Below are 13,871 nucleotides of genomic sequence, written 5' to 3' on the forward strand. Positions count from 1 at the left end.
TGGTCTCTGCCTGCAGTCAGCAGTGGGCACTTACTGTATCAGCTGAACCCATGGTTTCCTCCCTTCCCTCTCAATACAGTAGCACTGGAATAGACTAATCTTTTTAACTTTTGGGAGGATTTTGAGAATGGAGTGAAATCTATGGATCCTTTCAAAGGGGAAAATGCATAATCACAAATTCAAAAGTATTTTTCATATGATCTCAGGTGTATAAGGACTTCTGGAGTGGAAGGCAGCCTGATTTAATATCTATGACTTCAGATGCCATGGAGAGAGGAACAGGGGTTCAGCCAGGGAAAGAGTGGCTTACAGCCTCATGCATTTGAATGAAAATCTGTTCTTCTACAGAAATAGGCAGAACAAAAAGGTAGCTTCAATAATCCATATGAGTTCCTAGCGAGCCATACTCATATGCTGGAAGAACAGAGACCCAACTCACATTGATTTGCAAATCTTGTTAGGCATTTGCTTGGTCAAGTGTGAATTTGTTCTTTTTTTCTGCAATAATACAATAAATGCCTCTGACTGCACTTGGTGGTCATTCCTGGGTCATGGCAGGGATTCACTTCAGTCAATAAAGAGCATGCTCCCCCTTGGCCATCATAGGTTTCTGTGGCATTGCTCTCTAAAAGCAAGCTCTTGGGAGGTCTTCTTTTCAGCCTTGCTGACTTAGGCACAATTCAAAAACACAACCAAAAGTCTGATCATCTTATAAGTCAGTATCTCAGATCTCATCATAAGCACTGAGCTTTCTCTGCATTTAGAATTCACTAAATAATATCAATTCTTAATCCTTAGGACACACTCATGGCACCATATAGATGCATACTACCTAGTAATTAATTCACCTTTTTAACTTTTTCCATAACCACCAGGACAATGTCAAAGGGAAAATTAGCTGCTTTACTATGAAGTACTTAAATTATTCTAAAGCAAGAGGTGATATAAATCATATAATTAAAACAACATTTATGACTATTTTACACAACTGTGTCCCTTAGCAGGAGTGACAAATATATGATGGGTTTTGATGGACAATTTGATTCTCTTGAATAGAATGGTGATGCACTCTTTTATTTTATTTTATTGCAAATACCTGTCTTAAGTAAGGGAGACAGTAATTTTCAAGTGAAATCTGAGTTGCTAGTTTGGGGTAAGAACAATGGAAACATAATCTTAAATTCCAGGTAATTACATTTTTCAAGGCTTGAGAGTTAGGGCTGAATGAATGGATGGATGGTTCCCTGGGATAACTGGACACTAAATATTCATGAGGTTAAAGTTACTAGTAGTTTTACTTTGTCAAGGGTTACAGGGCACTTTGAATTCCAATAATATTTTTTGAAAATAGATTATTTACTAGTACAAAGGCGGACTGGGAAAGAGGCTCTGAATGACAGAGGAAATGATTTTCTCATTAACAAGGCAGTGGTAAGAACAGCACCTGCCAAAAGGAAAGGAAGCCAAATGCACACATCAAGGGTATTTTCTTCAGAAAGGTGGTACTTTTAAGGGAAGATAGATGCATCATTATTTAGTTCGATTGAAACTGCTATTCACAGAGAAACGTGAAGCCTGGATGCCCCATCTTCATGGGTGGCAGCTCTTTCCTGTCAGCCACAGAGGTGGGCCCACAGCCTCCTCATTCATGCCACTTCTTTCTGTTACCAAGTAAATGCAGCATCATTTCAGAGAGAGCTGATGTTAATAAAATTAGTCGGTCACACATTGGAGCATTTATTGAGATCCTCTGGTTGTACATTTCCAGATCATAGTCGAGAAAGAAAACAACCTGTAGACCAATGAGAAAATGCATCAAAAGCTGCAAGGGCAGCACATTTTTTTCTAGTATCATCTCTTCTGGGAAACATTACCCTCCTGTGCTCTTCCAGACCATTGATTCTATTCTGAACCCATAAAAAAGATATTATAAATCAAGAGAAGGAGGTACTGGTAGAATACTCTGAATGGTTTATAAGTTATTTTGTGAACAAAATTGAGACCATTAGAGTTGCTGAGCAGCCTTCTACCTCTAATCATTTTTTCCATTAACCAAGTCTGTTGCCCACTCTAGAGAGTGGCATGATGTTTATAGCAGTATCATACAGTAGAATTCTGAAGCATCAAAAAGGCTGTGCTTACCAATTGCTACCCACTTTATATACCTTGTAAAGGTGTCAGTGCCCAACATGAGCACCCCTTCCTCTTGCCATTTTTCCTAGGAAATGAACCACCAATTAGATCTCTCTAATATTAAAACAAAACACACACACACACACACACACACACACACAAACAGGCACACACACTGATATAATGAAAGTGATACAAGATTAAAAGTCAGTAAACAGTGGTTTAAATCCTAATTCACTTCAAGTTACTTTTATAGCCTTAGGAAAAATTGCTAAACAAAACTAAGCCTCATTTTCCTTCTAAGGACAAAGCCGAAGATGAAGCCATGGGTATCTCATAGGATGCTACACAGGAAAAAAAAAATGAGGTTGCATATGTGGAATTCTTTATAAAACAGAAAAAACATTTTTATTATAAAAGCAAAATATATTCGTCACCATTTATTATCTTATTATATTTTCATCATCATTTCTAAATTTTCATTTTTTTTTATTCTAATGAATTCCATGTGTGAATTGAAACTATGTTCTTATTTCTAGGTTTACATAGATATCAATTGTTTCTGCAACCTAGCAGCCATCCTTCCTCTCCTGGTAATAGTTGCCTAATTTCTGTCTAGGACCATACTTGGCTTAACCATGCATCCATATCACCTCATAGGTTTCTAAAAGTCTTGCCTCTACCTCAGTGCAGATTAAATGAATTAGATATAAATCAAGCAGTGTTGTATTTACTTGTCTTCAGATAACTGTTTCAAGGATTGGTCTTCAATAAAACTTGAACAGGGAATGCTCTTCCTCTTTCTCACTTGATATCAACTGGGGAATATATAGTCCTGAGAGCAACTAGCAGCCATCCTGTGACTCTGTTTAACATATGTCAGGGAAAAAGTCTTCGAGGCTACAGAGCTATGGCTTGAAAGACAAAAGAAGATTTGATGAGATTGTCTAAAACTCCATGTCAAGCTGTGACTGAATCCATATCTGCCCTGTACTATTCTGCTATATAACCCAGTGAATATCTTCCCTTCCCCTAAGTCAATATTGGTTATGTGTTTTTTGTCTTTTGTAGACAAAATAACTCAAATACATAAACTAAATATAATTTCCTGAATCATATTCTTGAAAATCTAATTTTTTAGTGCTTCTGTGTGTTTTCAGGCATCCTCAGAAAACCTTTACGCTTTTATACACTTAATCCTCTCCTATAGCTCTCTGAGAGATATTATTTTTATTCCATATTAAAGATGAGGAATTGCCCAAGCTGGTTTGGCTCAGTAGATAGAGCGTTGGCCTGCCGAATGAAGGGCCCCAGGTTCGATCCAGTCAAGGGCTCTTGCCCAAGTGGCAGGCTGGATCCCCAGTGGAGGGTGTGCAGGAGGCATCCAATCAATGATTCTCTCTCATCATGGATGTTTCTATCTCTCTCTCCCTCTCCCTTCTTCTCTGAAATCAATAAAAAAAATAAAAGAAAAAGATGAGGAACTGGAGATGCAATTGCTCAGCGTCACACAAGTAGTAAGGGGAGGAGTATATAATTGCAGTCTGTCAACAGAAACCATGTTTTTTTTATTGCAACAGGGGCTCTATTTTTTATGGAAAAATTCTTATCAACACATTAGAAGCAAGAATATTGAAATTCTTGGACAGTCTTGGAAGTTTTAAGTATAGGACCTCTGCCCTTGGACATGCCTCCTTTATGGGAATCTGTGGAAACCAGGAAAAGAGACTCAATAAGGGGTAGAAAATTGACCCTAGAATAGAAATTAGGCTAGTGGAAACTAAAGTGAAATTAAAGATTTCCAGGGTGGCCAGAGGAGAGAAAAATTGTCTTCTGATTATACCCAGCAATTTCACTGTCACATGGCTTGCCTCTAAATGGAACATGAATGGAACATTTCCAGAGTGTTCTGCTATAGCTTCTCCCCAACCACTCAGACTGTAACTCCCTGCTCAGTCCTGCCCACACAGGAGGTACTGTGGTAGAAAACCTAGAAGGGCAATAGAAGGACAGCGGCCTTATGCTAGGCTTCAACACTTGTTCCTGGTGGGAACTTACAAATGTGGAAGAGAATGTGTTACAATCAAATGGTACTACAGTTCTGATTCTTAAGGACTTTTAAAATACCTGGAACTTTGTGTTCCTGAATTAGGCCATTTTTAGCAAAGTTTGGGGACTTATTTTATGCCCAGCACACAATATGCAATCATGGCTGAGCTCTCCTAATAGTTATAAATGTGCAGCATAGTCCGATAGGGTTCACTTCTTTGTTCCTAGGTGGTTACATATCATCACTCAGAGGAATCACTTAAGATAACATTGATGTATGAATTATTTTCTCTGACCAAAAGGAAGCTCTTTCCAGTCAATTGACACTCAGTCTTGAGTGTCTGAATGTCTTACAGTTAAATTATTAGAAAATGACATTGAAAGTAGGGAAGGGTGTTTGTTTTTTTTCCCCTTTACCTGTCTTCTGAATGACTTTAGTACACAGTTGAATGTATTTTCAGCTACTCGCTCAATTTGAGTAAATACTTAATAAAATTTTTATTTAAAATTAAAAAAAATTGAATGTCAAATTCTAATTCCAATTGTCATTGCTACTCCATTTTAAATAACTAGTTATTCTCACCCACTTCTTTTCTGGATTACAGAAACAAAGTGGCCTTCAAAGGGAGAATGAAGTGCTAATCCGTGTCCCCATTATATCTTGGCTGGGTTGCTGCAAGACATTATGGGCTTTCTTGACTGTCTATTTAGGCAGTAAATCTTGTCATTACATATACTACATCTGTCAGGTTCAAGACAACTGAACAAAAACCCTATTGCTATTATAAACCTTTAATTTAAATATCTATAATTAAAGAAGTGCAAATATGTTATTTGAGGCTTGAAGCACTGGTGATTTGGAGACACACCATTTAACTGTGTTTGTTCAAAGTAATAATTTCAAAGGTGAGGGAAATGGAGGGATGAGGCATTGGGTCCAAATAGAACAAAACCCACCTGAGAGAGACAGTGCCTCATATTTCGGGCCTCATACCTTTGCGTCCACCTAACCATACTGGAAGGATCCTTATCTCTAAGAAAGAACAAGTGCTACAAGATTCAAGTAGAAATGGCTTAGAGCCAGGGGTGGGCAAACTTTTTGACTCGAGGGCCACAATGGGTTCTTAAACTGGACCGGAGGGCCGGAACAAAAGCATGGATCGAGTGTTTGTGTGAACTAATATAAATTCAAAGTAAACATCATTACATAAAAGGGTACGGTCTTTTTTTTTTTAGTTTTATTCATTTCAAACGGGCCAGATCCAGCCCGCGGGCCGTAGTTTGCCCACGGCTGGAGGAGGCACCTCAACAGTAGATATTTTGATCCTTGAATGCTGATTCTGGTTTCTTGGAATTTTTTAAATGAAGCCACCCAGTATTTACAAGCAAAATTAATCAAGAGCAGTTATCAAGGGAATTAGACTATACCACCTTTCATGTCCTCTAGATGTTTATCTTTCAAAATGAATATTAAAAATGGCTGTCAAGCCCCAGCCGGTTTGGCTCAGTGGATAGAGCACCGACCTGCGGACTAAGGGATCCCAGGTTCGATTCCAACCAAGGGCATATGCCCAGGTTGTGGGCTTGATCCCCCCCAGTAGGGGGCATGCAGGAGGCAGTCAATCAATGATACTTTCTCATCATTGATGTTTCTATCTCTCTGTCTCTCTCCCTTCCTCTCTGAAATCAATTAAAAATATATATTAAAAGAAATGACTGTCAACTATTTGGTTTTGAGAAAAGAGAGCTGAAGGCCAACTCTCTTTTCTCACACTCTCCCCAGGCTATCTCCTTTTTCCCCCTTAATTCCTATCTCTTCAACTATAACTCCCAAATTTATCTCTCTAGCTCTAATCTTCCTCTGTCTTTTAGAATTATGTTACCACTTTTATTTTATTTAAAAAAAATATATAGCCCTAGCCAGTTTTGCTTAGTGAATAGAGCATTGGCCCACAGACTAAAGGGCCCAGGGTTTGATTCCAGTCAAGGGCACATACCTTGGTTGCAGGTTCCCCTGCCCTGGTCGGGGTGTGTGCAGGAGGCAGCCAATCGATGTGTCTTCTCCCACCTTGATGTTTCTCTCCATCTTTCCTTCTCCCTTCTTCTCTCTAAATAATTCAATGGAAAAATATCCTCGGGTAAGGATTAACAAATAAAAAAGCAACAAACAAACTAACAATAACCTTTTAGCATCTATTCCTGCTACCTGCAAGTTTCTGTGACTTCCAAAATTTATAAAACTATACATTTTGAAATAATTTTAAACTTACAGAAGAGTTTTAAACATAGTACAGAGAGGCCCCAAATATTCTTCACCTGATTTCCCATAATGTTGACATATTACATAACTGTAGTTTAATGATCACAACTAAGAAATTCAGCATTGGTACAACACTATTAACTAAGCTACACATTTTGTTTTTCATCGGTGTTCTACTAATGTGTTTCTCTCTACAAGTATCTAATCTAGGACACAGCATTGCATTTAGTCATCATATCTGTCTCTTCTCGTGTATGACAGTTTCTTGGTCTGTATTTGTTTATTTTGGCATTCACATTGCTGGTCAGTTACTTTGTAGAACACCTCTCAGTTAAAGTAGGATCATTGATGCATCATTTAATGCTTTGTTAGATGAGGGAAGATTCAAGTGAGGTATCAGAAGAAACTGAGTGGGACTGGAATTTTTCTGTCAGCAAGTTATAAATGGTTTGAGTTTAGCTTATTTATAGCATTCCTTTAAGCTTAATTTTCTGAGTCACATATTGTCACCAGCTTTCCTTATTCATTTAATGGATAAATATACAAAGTATGATTATTATGTACATCTGAACAAAGACATTGATGTGTGTATGTGTGTGTTTCTGTTTCCATTAGCATTCTGATTCCTAAATCTCTCTATTCACTGGGTCACACCAGTTGCCCAAGTCAGATTACTTCGGAAGAAGTGTTCAATCTACCCAGCAAATAAACTACTCAGTAGAATAGACCTCTGCACTAACGGAGAGGGTGGATCTGAGCATCTATTCCTGCTACCTGCAAGTTTCTGTGACTCCCCAAATTGTATCTTTTTCATTTTCCTTTATAAGACATTGTGCAAGAGAAAGACAGAGTTCCTTAGGAGAAGACTTGGGTTGTTGTTCCCCAAATATCATATTAATATCATGTTTTAACATTGTGTATTCCTGGAATATATCTCAGTTTTATATTTTCTTCTCATAGGATCTATTATATTTGCAGGGTAAGTACATATTACCCCTTTTCACAGATAGTGAAACTGAGGCCCCGAAAATAATGTTATATTCCCTCAGTTCATAATGTGTTAATATGAGTTTAGCATCTAAAACAGGATTTGATTTATAAATCCAAACTCTCAATCTTTCTACCGGGTCAGGCATAATTTTCTTCCAGTGAACTCAAAAGACATTAAAAGCCTAAATCATAGGCTTTTTGACTGAGCTTAAAAGCAATAATAACTGAAAGTTCAGAGGAAAGGAAGAAACAGTAATGTTTAATGTCATTGAAAATGCAGAACTCTCTCTTATCTGCCTGCCTTGCCCCTTGATCTTTTCTTTATATGGAATCAATTAAAGTCTTTTCATCCTATGAATGTACTCAGCATCCTTCAATAATCCATAACTATTGATTCTGTACCAATTATTGACCTATACCCCACAGAATTGGCAAAAATATCAAGAACAAAGTCTGCTAATATTTAATAAAATGCTCATAGGTTTTGTGCTATGTGTTTTACATTTTCACCTCATTCTATCCACTAGGAAGGCAAGTGCCAGACTAGACTTCAATGGTAATCTGTATGTCTGGATAGGAAGAGCTATTTCTATGGCAAAATGCTTCTTCTCATTACAATATTTAGAACATACAAACAAAAAGTACACCTCATAGATGCTTAAGTCATGAATAGACATTGATTATAAATAGCAAAGTTATTATGAAATTGAATAAAAGTTCATGTAAACCCAGGATTCCACAATTCTCTCTAGGTAATTCCATCTACTTCTGCAGTGTCAATCTCCACATGATGGCTTAAAAACTCATCTTTGGGCTAAACTTTAATATGCTCCTACTTCTCCAATTGGATTCCCACTAGGATCTCAAATAAAATGCATCCTCCTCAGAGCTGTAAATGATACCACATTTTGAATTTCCCAAGCCAGACATAAAAAATTCACCCTCCCTGCCCTAGCTTGTTTGGCTCAGTGGACCCATCAGCCTACAGACTGAAGGGTCCAAGGTTTGATTCCAGTCAAGGGCACATGCCCAGGTTGCGGGCTTGATCCCCAGAAGGGTGCATGCAGGAGGCAGCTGATCAATGATTCTCTCATCATTGATGTTTCTACCTCTCTATCTCTCTCTCCCTTCCTCTCTGAAATCAATCTATTATATAAAAAGCCTCTGGATGTCATGCCATTATGCCGTAATGACCTATTAGCAGAAGGCTGCGTGCACGGGTGTGTGGGACCTGGCTCTGGAGGACTTGACCAGAGGTGCGGGTGGGTTTCTGGGTCCCACCAGGGCAGTGGGCAGGTTTCTGGGTCCCGCCTCCTACAATGGCAGCGGTGGCAGTGGCCTTGGGACTCTATATTTGTAGGGCAAGTATATATTACCCCTCAACAGGTCCCACTGAGCTGTGGGACTCTGGGTTCTGGGTCTCGCATGATTTCGCACACTGGGCCCCTAGTATGAACATATTTAAAAAAACTACCCTCCCTTTCCCTATTCTTCTCTCCCCTTACAATCTTATTGTTCCACCCTATTTCAATGCAGTTGAATCTGTGCCCCCTACTCCCTTTCAAGCCCCATTGCACATTACTTTGTTCAACTTCTCCTAATTTCTTACTAAATGACTGAAATCATCTTCTAAGTTCTCCTCATGTTGGCAAGCTTGCCTCTTCAATCTATTGCTCAATAGCATCACCATATTTGTCTCTCTCAAATGATATCTTAGCCTATCACTTCCTATAACAAGGCCCACAAGGTGTCTGAGTATGCCTCCTGTGAACTTTACCCTTTGAACTCTGTCATATACTTGCCCATCATGCTCTCAGCAATTTGAAATACACTGAAGCTTCCCATTACACAAAATATTAGTTGCAAAATTGAGTGCATTTATCAATAATTGGTTCACGGTCAAAGTCTCCTTTGAAATACGATATTTCTATGCTAAGTATACTGTATTCTATTTCCACAAATCCAGTGCAGACAAATTTTCCTCAATAATTAAAATACATCTTCCTTTCATTGGCTTTGGGGACACATTCATTTTAATCCATGCATGGTAAGCATGTTTGTGATGTGACTTCCATGTGCTTCCCTTCTCTGGATACACAGGTATTCTTTTTCTGTGTTTTCTGACAAAATGCATGCTGTGTTTTTCTAAAAGTTTACCCAACTTTCACGATGCAGCCTTGCAGCCATGTGGTCCAGACTCCCCGATCACCCCCTCAGTGTACTGTGAGCTGGCTCTCTCCTTTTGTGATCCCACAACATTTAGGTAATCATTTTCCATCCTATCATTTGTTTCACTGTCATATTTATCTTATATAACAGAAAAATATGTGTGCTTTGCTTTTAACAAGGATATGAGCTATACCTTTGGCAGCATGTCATTTTTTTTGTTTTGTTTCTTTATGCTTTGGTCTTAGGATATTGCCTGTTATGTAGTAGGTGATCAATGAATATTTATTTCATAAATTAGTATTATTATGTACAAATGTTTGTATGCTGCACAGTAGATGAATCAAATCTTTACATAAGAATCTTAAAGGGCCTATTTTGTATGCCTAACTTGTAGAAAGTATAGAAAATAAATCTGGCTAGAAAAGGAAGTCACTTGGAGGTGGAGGTTCCTGTGCAATTATCCATAATTAAAACCTATGGGTGTCCAGAACTCTTACCTGTTTCAGGAGAGAACCATCTGTAACATTTTTTCAGGGTCAGCCATGGGATCCATTTTGTCCTCTTAATTTGTCCAGAATCCTGGAGTGCAGCTGAGGTGGAAATATTCATGTTCTCCTTGATATTGGCTATAAAGAATGCCCTGTCTTGTCCCCCAGTTCACAGACCTCACTGATGAAAACATGTCCAGCTCCAAGTTCTTTTCCCATGTTTCTTGCAAGAGTTTTCATTTCTGAATTGATTGCTTTTGATGTCAACTTAACTTTGATGTTGCCACCCTTTCATCTAGTCGCCCAGTGTGTACTGTGGGCTCTCATTTTGTTCCTTCTATTCAGCCCTCTTTTTAAAAAACGTCTGCCCTTCTCTGTATTTGTTCCCATCATGTAATGCCAATAATTTAGTGTTCAGGTTAATGATCCCGTAGTCATAAAATTAACAATATTTATAACAATGTCAACTCAATATTAAAAAAGTGTCTGTATCTTTAAATCTAAGGTATGGGTCCACAACATAATGTAACTCTCTGTATGCCTATGATCATCAGCTTTCCAAATTTTAATTTCCAATTTTAGAGTTGATTTTATCAAACTCCTCATTTAGGGTATGCAATCATAGTTCGCACAGGACATTATTTTGTTTTACTTTTTATTCTCTTTTTACCTAATCTTTATTTCCATTCCAACCTTTTTCATTGACTCTGTCTTTCATATCAAATGTCTTTTATAGTAAATACATAGTTATTCTTTATGGATATATTAATTTAATATATGTATTTAATACTGTGCATTTACAAAAATTTATTGAGCTACAGATAGAATTATATTTCTTATCTTTTTTTGCTCAATATTTTTCAAATTTTGTCTAGGTTGCCAAATATACTTGGGGGTTTTCTTTTTAACTGTTCTATGCTGTTATCAGCTGAATTTTGTCACCCCCCCCCCAAATTCATATTTTGAAGTCCCGACCCCCAGTGTCTCAGCATGTAACCATATTAGGAGAGAAGGTCTTTAAAGAATTGTAAAATGAGGCCCTTAGGATAGCGCCTAACCCTTTTAAGAGGAAGATACATTAGGGGCACATGGACACAGGGAATAAGTCCTGTAAACAAGCTGCATGAGGTGGCCTCCTGCAATCCACAGAGAGAGAGAGGCCTTGGGAGAACCCACCCTTGCTGACATCCTGTATTCCCAGCCTCCAGACCTGGAAGGAAATAAACCCCTCTTGTGTAAGCCAGTCAGTCTCTGGCATTTTGTTATGGTAACTAGCAAACAAGTACACGTGGTATTTCATTATCTGTGTGGATTCTACACATACATATACAGATATGTCTAATCTCACTCATACCTCCTGCTGTAATAATGGTCACTCCACCTGTAACCAACTCTCAGAACCACAGACATGGCTGCAGTGAATTCACATATAGCTTCCGTGCAAGGCATTCTTCAGGGCAGAGTTCCATGAAGTGAAAAGCGGAAAGAGGGTTTGTACTATCCATATTTCACTCTGTATGGCTAGCTTGATCACTTAAATGGAGGCATTATGCCATCTTCCTACTGGTAGCATATGAGATTTCCTTTCTGTACATAAGTTAGCCAAATAAGTATCATTTGGAAACCCAATTTAGAACAATCTGAAGGTTGTCAAATGGCCCTTATTGTTTTACTGTGTATTTTTCCTGATTTTTAGTGAGAATGCTTATGTCTTTCTGTGATTTGACCACTTTAGTGGCAATTACCTAATCAAGTAGTTTGCCCTTTTTGTTTATTTTCTTCTCCTTGTCTTATTTATTTGCAGCTATTCATTATGTATTTTATATTCGAATTCCTTATTTATTATAGGTATTAGAAATATCTTCTTTTAGTCTATCAGTTATTTTCTGACTATGAATATCTTATCCATTAAGTTCATTATACATGATATAGTTAAATACATGGAATTTTTTCTCATGGTTTATGATTTAAGTAATGTCTTTTCCCACAAATCAAAAAGATTCTCTACCATTTTTTTCTATTATATTTTGAATTTTAACTTTTAACTCTTTGAATTAATTAAACTAGATTTAACCATGATAAATGGAAAAAGGAGAAACCATATTTATTTTTCTACATATCCTAAGACAATAAGTCCAACAACATCAGTTAAACAGCCCACTTATGTACACACACACACACACACACACACACACACACATACACCACATTCTTTCTTTGATTCCATTGCCTAGCAATTATTTGTACTGTTTTTATTAATTGGCTTTGCATAATATATTACTATTGATGGGGTAGGATGAGGCTCACATTTTTCTTTTCTATTTCAAAATTGATGCACCATTCATGGACATTTATTCTTTCACATAACATTTAGTATATATTTCTCAAATTTTTCAGAAAGGGATCTGTAATTTATTTTCAGTAGTATTAAATGTATCCATTAATATCTGTATGTTCTGAAGCCACCCTTTCTATGAACATCTTATATATCTGCATTATTTGTTTTTTACATCCTTTAGTATATTTTAATGTTATCCACAAAAGTCTATGCATCATTTAGCTTAATTTTCAGCAACTTTATTTTCTATTATGTCATCTACTTAACTATTCATTATATTGAAATATCCTACAGATTTTTCAAATTGATCTTATAGTCAACTACCTTATAATAAGTTGTTTTCATTGTAATATGTTTTTGATACACAGACACACACACACACAAATATACCTCTTTCTTCCTATCTATCTTTTCACTACTTTAAAGGAATCTTAAATTTATCCATGCGTGCTCTATACATATATATAAATAGATAAGTATAGATATCTATTTATATATCAGAGAGAGACAAGAGAGATAAACATATGTGTGTTACTATAGATAGATTTATACATGCATATATTCTGATATATATATATATATATATTAAATATATGTCTGTTACACATATTGATAGAGATAGGGTTAGATAGATTAACATTTACTATTTTACTATATAACATGTTTTAAGATATAACCTACTTAATTTGGGTGTATTATTTTAGGTATTATATTCAACTCTGGGTCCTGCAACACACTCCAGACTCTGACAGGAGGGAGATTTTCATATACATTTTACTATTTTTTTTTTGCATCTCTGACACTTCTATTATAGAGAAAGGGCAAATAGCAATATTAAAATATCTCCTCTAATTAATTCCCTTTTAATGTGCACAAATTGTGTGCACTGGGCCACTAGTTCAGGAATAAAAAGGGTCAGCAATTCGCTTTCTCTGAATTATTTTTACTTGAAACAAATGTTTATAAATAATAATACTGAAATTACTGTGTATTAGAACATACAGGATTTAGCTCAAAAATAAACAACAGAGGGAAATTTATATGCTACTATCAATAATGTTTGAAAAAGGAAAATAAATTAACTACTTTTTATACCTAACTTTTTATTTGGTTTTACACAAATTATTTGTATTTGATACTACTTGCATATTAGAATCAACTGGAAAGTTTTAAGAAATGTTAATACCTGATTTCTAATGCTAACAGTTTGGATTAATGTAACTCTACATTAATAAAATCCAGATAGAATAAATTCTTGCATTTTAAAAATACAAACCTTTATTTTTTTATAAAGCAAAAACTATTACTAGCTTTCAAAGTGGGATGACAGTCACTATCAGGAATGCAAACGGGATGTGTTGTTTTCAATAACTAAAATTTAAAGATGGAAATTTTAGTACTGACATTTTTTTAAACCCACCTCTTTGTAATGAAATATTAATCC

This window comes from Myotis nattereri, assembly GCF_964212035.1.
Source record: "Myotis nattereri genome assembly, chromosome: 8".
Lineage (NCBI taxonomy): Eukaryota > Metazoa > Chordata > Mammalia > Chiroptera > Vespertilionidae > Myotis > Myotis nattereri.